The sequence below is a fragment of the Penaeus vannamei genome, chromosome 27, assembly GCF_042767895.1.
Source record: "Penaeus vannamei isolate JL-2024 chromosome 27, ASM4276789v1, whole genome shotgun sequence".
Lineage (NCBI taxonomy): Eukaryota > Metazoa > Arthropoda > Malacostraca > Decapoda > Penaeidae > Penaeus > Penaeus vannamei.
The window spans coordinates 3266218-3280600 of NC_091575.1; positions in this window are offsets into that span (position 1 = coordinate 3266218).

Consider the following 14383-nt stretch of genomic DNA (forward strand, 5'->3'; position numbering starts at 1 on the left):
CATTATAAAAAGAGTTATAATGATGAAAATAGTTTTAATAATTAGCATAATAATCATTATAACTGCAATAATGATGATAATAATGATGATAATCATGATGATAATGATTATAATGAAAATAATCATAAAAATAATGACAGAAATGATAATAATGATGATAATAATTATCCAGTCCATTTATAATGAAATAAAGGCCAAAAGTATCAAAATCCCATTAGCCGAAAAAAACAGCATAATGTAGCGTAGCCTTTTGAGAGAAACGTCGAAAAAAAACCTTTTCGCTTTTTATTGATAATTATGAAGATTTTAACATTAATTCAGGTAACTGTGATGATTTTAATGATTACATCTTCATTATATACAATAATGATAATAATTATGATGATAATGACAATGATAATGACAAAAATAATGATAATAATGACAAAATCATAATTATAATGATAATTTTCATAATTACTGCAATAATAGCAATAATCAACTCTATTCCAATAATTTTCATACTAATAATGACAATAGAAATAATAATAACATCATTATCATTGTTATTATAATTATTACTATTGTCATTATTATTTCTAAAATTATCATTATTATTATTATTATTATAAAGATAGTTATAGTGATGAAAATAGCTATAATAATTAGCATAATAATCATTAAAACTTCAATAATGATGATAATGATGATAATCATGATGATAATGACTATAATGATAATAATCATAAAAATAATGACAGTAATGATAATAATGATGATAATTATTATCTAGTCCATCTATAATGAAATAATGGCCAAAAGTAATAAAATCCCAAAAGTCGAAAAAAACGGCAAAATCTAACGTAGCCTTTTGAGAGAAACGTCGAAAAAAAACTTTTCGCTTTTTATTGATAATTATGAGGATTTTAATACTAATTCAGGTAATATGATGATTTTCATGATAATTCCTTCATTATATACAATAATGATGATGATTATGATAATGACAATGATAATGACAATGATAATGATAAAATCATAATTATAATGATAACTAATAATGACAATAGAAATAATAATAACATCAATATCATTGTCAATATAATTATTACTATTGTCATTATTATTTCTAAAATTATCATTATTGCTATTATCATTATAAAAATAGTTATAATGATGAAAATAGCTATAATAATTAGCATAAAAATAATTGTAACTGCAATAATGATAATGATGATAATCATGATGATAATTACTATAATTATAATAATCATAAGAATAATGAAAGTAATGATAATAATGATGATAATAATTATTATTCAGTCCATTTATAATGAAATAAAGGCCAAAAGTAATAAAATCCCATTAATCGAAAAAAAACGGCAAAATCTAGCGTATTACAGCCTATTGAGAGGAACGTCGAAAAAAACTCTTTTCGCTTTTTATTGGTAATTTTGTGGATTTTAACATTAATTAAAGTAATTGTGATGATTTTCATTATAATTCCTTCATTATATACAATAATGATGATAATTATCATGATAATGGCAATGAAAATGACAATAATAATGATAATAATGATAAAATCATAATTATAATGATAGATTTAATAATTACAGCAATATTAGCAATAATCAACTCTATTCCAATAATTCTCATACTAATAATGACAATAGAAATAATAATAACATCATTATCATTGTCATTATTATTTTAAAATTATCATTATTGCTATTATCATTATAAATTGGTATAATGATGAAAATAGCTATAATAATTAGCATAATAATCATTATAACTGCAATAATGATGATAATAATGATGATAATCATGATGATAATGACTATAATGTTAATAATCATAGAAATATTGACAGTAATGATAATAATGATGATAGTAATTATTATCCAGTCCATCTATAATGAATTAAAGGCCAAAAGTAATCAAATCCGAGAAGTCGAAAAACGGCAAAATTTAGGGTATTACAGCCTTTTGAGAGAAACGTCAAAAAAACCTTTTTCACTTTTTATTGGTAATTATGAGGATTTTAACATTAATTCAGGTAATTGTGATGATTTTCATGATAAATCCTTCATTATATACAATAACGATAATTATGATGATAATGAAAATAATGACAAATAATTAAATAAGATAAAAAATAATTCAAATAAGATAAAATAAAAAAAGCAAAAAAACAAAAATTCAAAAATTTAAACCCAAAAACAATAAATATAAATAATGCTATTATTTTTTTTCATTATTGTTTTTTTTCCCTAAAATTTATCTTTTTTTATCTTTACCCCATTACAAAAAGGGGTTATAATAATGAAAATGAAAGAATAATTGCCAAAATTTGATATAATAATCAAAATGAAAATTAATTGCTGAGGTTGTGCCCTTTAATTTATGATCCCTTTTCCCCATAAACCCTTTCCCCAAACGCATCACGAGCCCCCAGAGAGAAATCCCCCCCTTGTGCCAGTGCTTTTAACCCCGGACAGGTTTTTTTCACCGGACTGGCCCCGGGCTTCTTATTTTTTATTTTAAAAAAAAAAAAAAATATATATATATATATATATATATAAATATATATATATATATATATATATATATATATTTCATCCAACCCCAGTCAAAAAGGGAAGATTATTTTTTGGTTTTGGGTAAAGAAATGAATTTGGTTTTTTTATAACCCGGGAAGGAATTTTTTTCCCTTTGGGCTTAAGTCGAACCAAAATATATTTTTTTTTGGACCCGAATTTTTAAAATTTTTAAAGGCCGAAATGAAAATTTTTTTAAGAAAAAACGTTTATTATCGTTTTTTCTCCAAAAACCCTTTTCCTTTTTTGAAAGGGTTCTTCCCCCCTTGGGCACGTCCCCAAATTGTCGGAAAAACCACCAAGGAAGTGAGGTCTTTTACCCAGTTTCTTTTTTTTTTTTCCCCTTCCTCTCTCGTCCTTGCTTTGGGATTGTCTAACTTTCGGTTTTTTCGGATTTCATTTGCCTTTTTCCTTTTTTCCGGCCATGCCTGGGGCTTGGCCGGGGGGTTTTTTTGGGGAAATAGTAGTGGTTGGGGAAAAGGAAAATCACTTGGTCCTGACCTCTGTCCCAAATTTTGGGTCCTTGCGGGGAAAATTTTTGCCGGTTGTTCTCCTTTGGATTTCCTCTCCCCGGGATTTATTTGGGCCTGGATCACCTCGCAAGCATTATGCTGAGTATCTCCCAAGTTAAGTGTTTCCATGGTTGTTTTAGGAACAAGGTCTTTTTAATTTGGCGTAAAAACCCTTTTTGTGGGGGAAATTCTTTCGTGAAGTCCCATAACATTTTTTTTTTCCCAAATTTTGGGGAACATTAGGAAAAATTTTTTATGGGAATACTGTTAATCCACCTCCAGGGGGACCCATGTTTATAACAAATTTTACTTGGTTTTTTTTCATTTTTGCCTGGGGATTTTTACCTCCGGGGATAAGATATTTCTTTTCGCCTTTATCGTTGGATCGTTTGTTTCGCTTAATGCTTTTGTTGTTTTCCCTTTGGGATCGTGGGGGAAATTTGGCAGTTTTTTTATTAACCTAAGGTGACTCTGCCTTTTTAAACAAAGTTATTATTTTGTTTTTTTTCGTTCGCTTGGGGATTCATACCCCTTATACTTTTAAATTTTACAATTTTTAAATTTAATGTTTTTCTTTCGCCCCTGCTTGGATCCAAATTTCCGGGGAAAAGATTTTTCAAGATTTTTTAGATGGGTTTCATTTTTTGGATTTCTGCCTAATTTTGTGGGTGTGGCAGATTTTGTTGCTCCGTTTTCCCCGGGATAACGCCCCCTTAGTATCACATGATACTTGTTTTTTGTTGTCGTTTTTTTTTCCCGGCTGATTCCTGTCTGACCTTTTGGGTGTTCGGGGAGCTTGTGGGAAAAGTCAGCATTAGTTTTGGTTTTAAAAGTTAACGTCCATTTGGGTTGGATGTTAAAATTTTAACGTAATTTAGGGGCTTTTGCGCCCCCTGAAAAAATTTTTCTGGAGTTGGGACGCCAACTAAGGGAAGACATTTTTTTTTTTTTTTCTCGGGGAAGTTTACCTGGTGTTGGTTTCTCGTGCATCACCGCCGCTGTGATAAATTGGTGATGCACACACCTTTTTCTATTTTCCCATGACTGAAAATGCCTGTAACCCCCTAGTGAGTGCAATTTGCTCCCAAAATAAACATTATACCATCATAGAGCTTTTTCTCAATTTTGGAAAAAATGATTTTATAATCTTACCATCACTAAAGTTCTGGTTCTGACAAAGGGGTTTGGGTGCCTAAATCTTCCTCGGGCTCGGGTCTCCTAAAAAGACATTGTTTTGGGTTCTTGACATCACGCAACCCTTGAAAGGCTATAAAAAAGGGTAGATAATTTTAGAGAATATTAAGCTGATATCAAAAGGGAAAAGATTCATTTTGCTATACCAGTGTTCCCGCCCCAGCAGGCGGATGCTCAAACCAAAGGGAAGAAGAAGAATTCTATGATCTTTTCTTTTTTTTTTCTAAACACATCCACGCAGACGCTCAGCCTACGCTATCTCCCTTTTCACATCTACACACTAACACATCCAACATTCAGTACACACATCCTGTACTTTCCTTCCACCCTTTTTCTGATACAACGCCCACACCCACTTACACAACACACACGGTTTCCCCCGAACCTACTAATCGGGTGGTGGCAGCGTGCCGTAGGCCTGGAACCTTACATCTGTTCCCTGCAGACGAAACTTTCCTTGAGCAAAGCCCAAAAATTATTCTCGGTTGAGCCCGGACTCAACCAGCCCTTTTTAAAAAGTCTACTGGGTCTACGCCCCACTACAATAATAATGATAATTATGGCGATAATTATTTTTTTTAATGATGATAATGACAATAATGATAATAATAATGAAAAAAAGGATAATGATAATCATATTGATAATTACTGAGCCCCATTTATAATAAAAAAAAGGCAAAAAAAAAAAACCCCAAAAGTCGAAACACAAAAAAATTCAGTTTTTACAGCCTTTTGAAAAAATTTTTTTAAAACCCCTTTTTTCGTTTCCCAAAAAAAAAGGGGAATTTTTGCAAATTCTGAAAATGAAAACCAAAAATCCCCCCAATGTTAAATAATTTTAATGACAAAAAAGGGAAAAAGATAAAAAAAAAATTGAATGATAATTTTGATGATAATAGAAATAATAGCAATAAAAAATATTCTAATAATTTTCATACCAATAACAACAATAGAAATGATAATGATAATGCTATTACTGTTATTATAATTTCTATTATTCGTTTTTTTCCCCTAAAATTTTTCATTATTATCATTATCATTATAGAAAGGGTTATAATGATGAAAATGACATTAATAATTAAAAAAGATGAAAAAATTTGAATAATGATAATAATAATAATAATTATGGCGATAATTATTACTTTAAGGGGGATGATAATGATAATAATAACCCCCAAAAAATGATAATAACAATTATAACGATAATTATTAAAAGCCCATTTATAATAAAAAAAAAAAAAGGGGGAAAAAAAAAATTCCAAAAGTCGAAAAACGGCAAAATCTAGCCAATTACAGCCTTTTGAGAAAATTTTCAAAAAACTCCCTTTTTCGATTCTAAATTTTTTAATAAGAGGATTTTAGCATTAATTCTGATAATTATGATAATTTCCACGATAATCCCACTAATATTAACGTTAATTATGATAATAATGATAATGACAATGATAATTAGAATAATAAAAAAATAATAATTCTAATGATAATTAGAATAATGATAAAATAATAATTCTAATGATAATTTTCATGATAATAGAAATAATAGCAAAAATTTTAAAATATTCTAATAATTATCATACCAATAACAACAATAGAAATGATAATGATACAATTCAGTTCAGTTCAGTAAGATTTGCGAAGTCAAGGCCCCCCGGGGCCTTTTCTCGGGGGGGCCCCGTGTTAACTATTTGGGTTAACCAGTTTTTTTCTTTGAATAAATCCCCATCGCGATGGCTGAATTGCAAGCAAGCGATCCAGCTGCCACGGGGTAAGCATGTTACCCCCCCTTTTTACCAGCCCGGCGGCTGTGGTGGGTGGCCCCCGCCTCAGAAATTGTGTGTTCACAATTCTGCAACTAATGTAACGGGTTTGGCGTTAGGTCGCCGCAGTGTTTGCATAACCTGGCAGTCTCATTGTCAATATTTTGGAACCCCTTGGTAACCTAGTCTTAGTCTGAATAGTATGACTTCGGTCCCCCTTTTTTTTGTTTGGAGGAAGGGCCAGTGGCTCATAGCCTGAAGCATCTGAGTACCACTTGGCAGCGATGATTTTGTGATGTTTTTTTTTGTGCCCCCCCGGGGGACCGCACACGCTGCAGCTTTGGTACTTTGGCTTAGCCCCCTTTGGCTGGGTTTAACGATCAGGGGAAAAGGGGGCCCGTTTATCAGCAAGCTCTTTCCCCCTTTTATGCTTATGTGGCTTAGGACCCAGTTTATGATGATTCTTCTACCCTTTACAAAAATTTTTTTGGGGTATGTTTAGCACTGTTGTCAAGAGGTAGATGTTATCTGGGGGCATGCTATGCAATAAGCTGTCAATAGTTGCTCTTGAATCTGTGTGAATGACAACGTGTCCTCCCCTCAGGGAAGCGTGTGTCAGGGCTTCCAAGATCACAAAAGTTTCAGCCTGAAGCGTTGAGGCATTGTCAGTGACCCTAAGGGGTGCTGTGGTATCCTTTGTTGAAAAACCCCCCTGCAGTATGGTTTATTGGATCCACGGATCCGTCTTTTTGTATGTTATACTACCCGGCAGAGTTATTTGATCAAAAGACCCTTTTGCTTGTGCCTTTAATCTAGGCATGGAATATTGATCCCCCCAAAATGACTTTCATGACTGATAGTTTTTTTGGTTTTGTCAAGCAGGTATTGGATCTCCTTTTTGAAAGTGTTTTTCCCATCCATACACTAAGGTATAGTTAGTCCTTCACCCATTCCAGATCCATACCCTGTATAGTGAGCTTTTTGTTTCTGACATTAATTCTCAGAGCCATTGCTTTGGTTTTTTCTGCTGATATTTTCAGACCCGTCCTACAACACTCTTCAGACACCAGGTTCAACAACGCTGAGCTCTTTGGGGGGGGTTGCCAGAGGCTATGATTGCCAAGTTATCTGCTTAAGAGATGATCTTGCACCCCCCTGGCAGGTGAATGTTGAGTATGTTGGACATTTTAAAGGGGATTAAACAGGGTTTGGGCTAGGGGAACCCCCCCCTTGAGGGGGTTCCATTTTCAAGTGGTATGTGCTGTGAGAGGTGGCCTTGAAATCTGACATTTGCTGACCTTTTTTTAAAAAAATTTCCCTCCAGGCCAAGAGTCTCCCCTTTTTCCTTAGTGGATTGGGGGCTCTTGAATGGCAAGCGGACTTGCCAGTTCAAAAGCCTTCTCCAGGTCAAGGAAGACAACCAGGGGGGGCGAGGTGAAAAAGTGCTTAAGAGTGGGGAAAAAGCTATGAGCAGTGCTCTTACTCCTTGTGAACCTGTGCAGGTGTTCATGAGGAGGGCTCGTCTTCCATCGGAGCCTGTTGAATACCATCTTCTCAGCTGTTTTACCCCCGGCAGCTGAGAAGAGAGATGGGACGGACTTCCCAGGCTCCTTTGGTTTTGGAATGGGAAACCCTTATTGTGGCTTGTTTCCAGCTCTGGGGCACCGTGGCGGTTTGCCAGGATTTGTTGATAACCTGCAAGAATGTTTCCTCCTGCAAGGTCTAAATGCAAAAAATGATGGGGTGGGAGATCCCATCAGATCCTGGTGCTGACCCACAACTGGATTTGTATGATTTTCTTATTTCCCCAAGAGAGAAAAAGGGGCATCCGTTTCATCAGCTTCGAGTGCTTTGTCTCTTATGAGAGCAAGTCTTTCTGGATTTAAGATTTGTTGTTTTTATCTCATCATTGGAGGCCGTTTGGGGGGTGCTGGTTCTGGCTGAGAACTCAAGCACCAATCTGTTAGCCCTGATTGTGGGTCATGATGAGTGCATTTCGGGGCTTGGCGGCTTGTTTTTTGGCGGGATCCTTTTTCCCCAAACTATGTAAGGCTGGTCTGGCCCCCAAAAAAGTTTGGCACCATTTCAGCCATTTTTCCTGCCTTACTCTGTTGGCATTTTCCCTTTTGGCATCCACGACTTTTTCCCCCCAACAGGGCCAGATTATCGGGAGATCTTTGCCGTCGGTTTTTTTTTTTCTGCACATATTAACCCTTTTTGCCCCTTTTTGGTTTTTTTTTAAAAGTAGGGGGCGCTTCGTGAGTTCTGTACCATAGGCGAGTTTTGGGGATGGTTTGTGAGGCTGCCTGGTTTATGGCCTGGATTAGCCTTGCCTCTAGCACATCCACATTGTCATTATTGTTGGGTTCTTTGTCTTTCAGACATCGAGCCAAGCCTTCCTGGAAGGCAAACGGGTTGGCCTTGTCTGTTTTCCTTTTAAAAAATGTGATGTTTTTTGGGGGGGGGACAAGCATCCATTAGTGTGGTCCCATCCCGTAGTGATCAATAGTAACCGTATCATCGACACACCACCAAATTTCCCCTTCCACCATTGTTGTATTGGGAAAGGTAAGGTCTAGGCCCCCCCCTTCGCATGCATTGGTTCTTTGGTGTTGAGAAGAGCGATCTCAGGGAACGTCTCAAGCACTTCTGCTTTTTAATGCCTCCCCGGGTTTACCCTTTTTTCGGGGATTCAGCATGGCTATGTGTGCACTGAAGTCTCCTCCTATGATCACTCGGTCTTGTGCTGCAGTAGCACAGACCTGGTTTAGATCTAAGCTCTCACACAGTGGTTTGCTATAAATATTATATATTTCTTATAGGGTCCCCAGGTAGCTGAATCTCAACAGCAAGAGATTCAACACCATCTTCACAGTGGGTTTGGGCTATTAAGGAGCATGGGATAGCTTTTTTTTCCAGGGTCACCCGGGCCCCCTAGCACCATCCAGGTTTGGAGTGGTGAAGGCATATCCTGAGAAGCACACGGATCTCATAGTGTCTCCTGGGGGATGACGACGTCAATGCTCCTTGCTCGCACTATTGACTGGAGAAAGTTCTTTTTTTTTTTAGCTGCAGATATTCCACTGCAGAATGCTTAGATTGTGTGCCATGATGGTTTTTTTAGAGTCACTTGGGCCCTTTCAATTTTTTTTGCTGGTGGCATCAGATAAATATAGATCCTCGTTGATTGAGGATTGAAACTTTTCCCCCAAGGGGCACCCGGTTAAGGGTCTACCGAGAGGTGTAGGGCCTTGGTTGGAAGTGCCACCTCGGGGGGGAAAGGGAAGGGTTTTTGCACAGACCCGGCCAGGTGGGGGCTTCTGCTGCACAGTTTCAGCCTGTCCCCCCGACTAGCTGGGGTTTCACGTAAGGCTTCTCCCGAAGCCCGCCTGCCATCCGAGGATTTAGGGAGGGGAGTGCTGCTCGTTTTCGGTTTGGAAGCTTCTAGCTTCCTTCCCTTCAGAGCTGACACAGTTTGGGTCATAGCCGTCATGGCGACCCCCACTGCTTTCTTTTCCTCCTCACTGGTTTCCCCCCCAAGGCTGTTGTTTCTGCAGAAACTACAGCACTCAACAGGAGAGTCATATCTTTCTCGTCAAAGAAAAGATTATCCTCTACTGGGGGGGGTTTTTTTTTGGTTTTGAGCCTTTTTCCCCCTTTTGGGGGTTTTTTTTTTTGGTTTTGCCACTAGCAAGTTTGGGGAATTCCTTTTTCTGTTAGAGGTATCCAGTTTTGGCTGTGGGGCGACTCCTTCCTTCCCTTTGGGGGGCGTGGGGTTTTTTTTCCTCTTTTGTTTTGACCCCCCGACGTAGGTGCCCCCGGGGTGAGGGGAAAGTCAGGACGCTTTTTGGCTAGCTCCTGCTTTTTTTAAAAGCTGCCTGTTTCCTGATAAAAGCAAGCCAGGCCCAAGCATGATGTTTTTGGGACAGTTTGGACACTTTTGGGGGGGTTTTGGGCCTTCTTTGGGCCCTCTTTGTGTGGCTTGATACACACTTCTGTTTCGTGGCCTCGCTGCATAAAACCCCCTTTGGCTTTGGCCTTGCAGTTGGCCTTGGGGGGGCCCCAAAATTTTCCCGGGATGTGAAGCACCTCAAGGGCTCTGGCACATATGTCCCCGCCGGGAGCCCTGATGACTAGGTGATCGGGGGGGATAATAATGCTATTACTGTTATTATAATTTCTATTATTGCTGTTGTAGCGGTTCCTGATTGGCCATCAATCTAGAACTGCACCCCAAAAAATGTCTCGAACGTCGTTCGGGATCCCTCTCGGACTTCCTGCTGGTTTTCCCTGGCTGCTGTGGGGCGACGGCACTGTGGATCTTCTTGCTGGCCCCCTTTTCCAGACGTTGGGGTGCTTTCCATTATTTTTGGGCTGGCCACTCTCTGCAGGGTACGAGGCGCCAGCGTTCTTTTTCCAGGGTGGAGTTGGGTGGGCTCTACCACGGGCCCTGCAGCCACTCACAGCAGTAGCTGCCTCTTTTTTTTGGGCTTCGGAAGAATGTTTGGAGTGTGCTGGATCGACGGGGGAGGGGTTTTTTTGGGGAGAGATCTGTGGTTTTAGAGTTTTGGGGTTTGGGGCTTTCCGGGGGCCCTTTTTTCGGGCAGGTAGCTGTCTTCGTTTGGGGGGGGATTTAAAATTTTAACCCCCAAACTTTTGGCCAATTTGTTTTTCCCTCAACGATGAAGTCTTGGGCTTCTCCATTTAAAAAGTTTTCAACTTCCTTATCGATCACTGAAATAAAGTGAACTATACCCGGGGCGATAGCCAAACCCGGTCCACCCTGCAATATGGGTGGTAAATTAAAAAGAAAAAAAAAAAAAAGGCGGAATAAATATTCGCCACCCCCACTGCTGACCTGACATTACTTGTGCTTGGCTCATTAACAATAAAGAGATAAAATCCAGTTTGGTTTCCCCAAAATTGGTGACCCTCGGAGTGAACCAAGTTTTTGCACAAGATGTCAGAAAACACACAGGACGCTACCAGTCTTTTTCCCAAAGCCTTTTGGAAAAGGGTTTTTTTTAAGTGGAGCGGGAAAATTCCCCCCTCAGGAATATCACCACCCAGACCACTAAATTCCGCCTGCTGGTCACTAACCTCCCGTCAGAACTCATCGGTGCGCCACTTATGACGAGCTTAAGGAGGCCATTCTTAGGTGAGCAGCACCTAACCCCTTGACCGCATTAAGCTCCATCCTCTCGTCTGACACCGCGGACAGCTGTACTCCTACAGAAATCCTTCACCACTTCCAGCCCTCCTCACCCCCCGGGGCACGACGCTCCCACCAAACGTCATGCGCTCCCTTTTCCCCAAAAAGGGCTGCCCGCTGATATCCAACAAATTTGCTGGTGTCAGACGCCCCATTGGAGCACCTTGCCCGGGCCGACGCGATGCTCGAGCTAGGGCACACACACCGTCAAAAGCAACAGTGTCTGCCACATCCACCACCTCCGCCGTGACGTTGGGATCCCTTGCACCCCGTCGCCACACTATCCGAGGCTGTGCAGAAGATATCCACACAGGCACCCCTCGCTCCCGGCCTCGCTTTCGCACCCCTTTTGCCGCCACATAGTGCCCGGGGCTTCAGTCGTTTCCTTTCCCCCCAAACCCCCAGCCTTGCTTTCGCATTCCTGCACCACCGCTCAAAGTTTGGGGGGGTCCCCGCGGAAACTAGGTGCGCCTGTTTTTTTCGCGGACCTCGAAGGCGTTTATTTTATGTTCGAGATACCTCCCCCCCCCATGTTTCCTCGTCGACACAGGGGCCAAGGTCAGCCTCCTCCCGGCCTCCCACAGGGGAAAACGCTTCCCCCCCCCCCGCACCTGGAAGGCCAACACATCGCCCATCAACACCTACGGCGAGCATTAGCGGACCCTCTCACTGGGGAAAGGGGGGCCCGCCCAACGATTCCAGTGGATCTTCCTCGTCGCCGACGTCCCCCCAAACCCATCATCGGGGGCCCACTTCTTGGCGCACTACGGTCTGACGGTTGATTTCAAGGTATGGCCCTGATCCACCAAACTGGGGCCTGCACACACGTTGCTCCGGGGGTGGTAAGTACCCCCCTAATATATACAGTGCTTCCCAGGACCTGCGCCTTCAAGAACATCCTGCGGGGGAAATTTCCCGGCTTTGACCAAGCCGATCAACCGGGCCACCCAACCACGGCACGAAGTCCGGCACCACATCGGGGGCCCTGGTCCCCCCCCCAAATATCACTGCCGTCCCCCCCCCCCCAGATGTCGCAGTGCCAGGGCGGATTTCGACCATATGATGCAGTTGGGGATCATACGCCCTTCCCGCAACCTGCAGCGCATCATACTTCCCCCCTTGGGTCCAGGTCCGTAACCACAACCAACCAACACCATACCGGGACCTTTATTGGTTGACCACGGACACCCCCGGCTGGCCCATTGGACCGCAGGCTCCCCTCGTTCCCGAGGGGCCCACACAGCTCAGACCCACTTAAGCGCCCGCACCCGGGCCGAGTTCAACACTCACGATCCTCCAGCCAAGCAGACCCCCGCAGCAAGCAGCAACAAGGCCTAACCAGGCCTTAGCCGACGGGTGAGCCGCCCCAGCTCTACCCGGCGATCTCCAGCACACCAGCCATACCTGTGGGCACTCACGCCCACACACAAAAGCTCCTTAAAGAGATGATTGACACCAGTCTATAGCGGATACCAATCCATTGCCAAACTGTTATTTTCCCCCCAAAATTTTCATTATTATCATTATCATTATCATTATAGAAAGGGTTATAATGATGGAAATTACATTAATAACTGCCATAATAATGATAATAATTGCAATAATGATAATTATGGCGATGATTATTACTTTAATGATGATGATAATGACAATAATGATAATAATAATGACAAAAATGATAATAATAATCATAATGATAATTATTGAGCCCATTTATAATGAAAAAAAGGCTATATGTAAATAAATCCCATAAGTCGGAAAACGGCAAAATCTAGCCAATTACAGCCTTCTGAGAGAATGGTCGAAAACCCCCCTTTTTCGATTCAAAATGATAATTATGAGGATTTTAGCATTAATTCTGATAATTATGATAATTTACATGATAATCCCACTAATGTTGGCAATAATTATGATAATGATAATAATTCTAATTATAATTTTGATGATAATAGAAATAACAATAATTAACAATATTCTAATAATTTTCATACCAATAACAACAATAGAAATGATAATGATAATGCTATTACTGTTATTATAAGTTCTATTATTGCTTTTTTCCCTAAAATTATCATTATCATTATCATTATAGAAAGGGTTATAATGATGAAAATGATATTAATAATTGCCATAATGATAATAATAACTGCAATAATGATAATAATAATGACAATTATTGGGATAATTATTACTCTAATGATGATAATATAATAATATTGATAATAATGATAATAATAATGACAAAAAGGATAATAATAATCATAATGATAATTATTGAGCCCATTTATATTACAAAAGGCTAAAAGTAAAAAAATCCCAAAAGTCGAAAAACAGCAAAATTTAACCAATTACAGCATTTTGAGAGAATGGTCGAAAACCCCCGTTTTTCGATTCTAAATGATAATTATGAGGATTTTAGCATTAATTCTGATAACTATGATAATTTCTACGATAATCCCACTAATGTTGATGATAATTATGATAATAATGATAATGATAATTAGAATAAAGATAAAATAATAATTGGAATGATAATTTTGATGACAATAGAAATAATAGCAATAATTAACAATATTCTAATAATTTTCATACCAATAACAACAATAGAAATGATAATGATAATGCTATTACTGTTATTATAATGTCTATTATTGCTGCTATTTTCCCTAGAATTATCATTATCATTATAGAAAGGGTTTTAATGATGAAAATGACATTATTAGCTGTATTCCTGCTGCCCCCAGGTGAGTAATTTTGATTTAAGTTGTTATTTTGATTGTAGGGATAATTTTCTTTTCACAAGTGTTACCATAAGTGTTTTGATGATGGCATGTTTACTACGGGCTATAGAAGCATCTGTCATGCTACACCACTCTACAATGAGGCGTTGCTAATGATTTCCTTGTAGCTCTGCAGTTCACTATTTTATATCAAGTATTGTAAAATGGTTAATTTTTAATTCCTTTGTTGTAGTATGAAGTGAGGCTATTACAGAGATAACATTATCCTCTTCTCTCGAGATTAATAATTAGGTTTAGGTTATGTTAGGTAAGGTAATATAACATAGGGTAATATATATATATATTATCTATCTATCTATGTATATAAAACTATCTTTAAATTTAC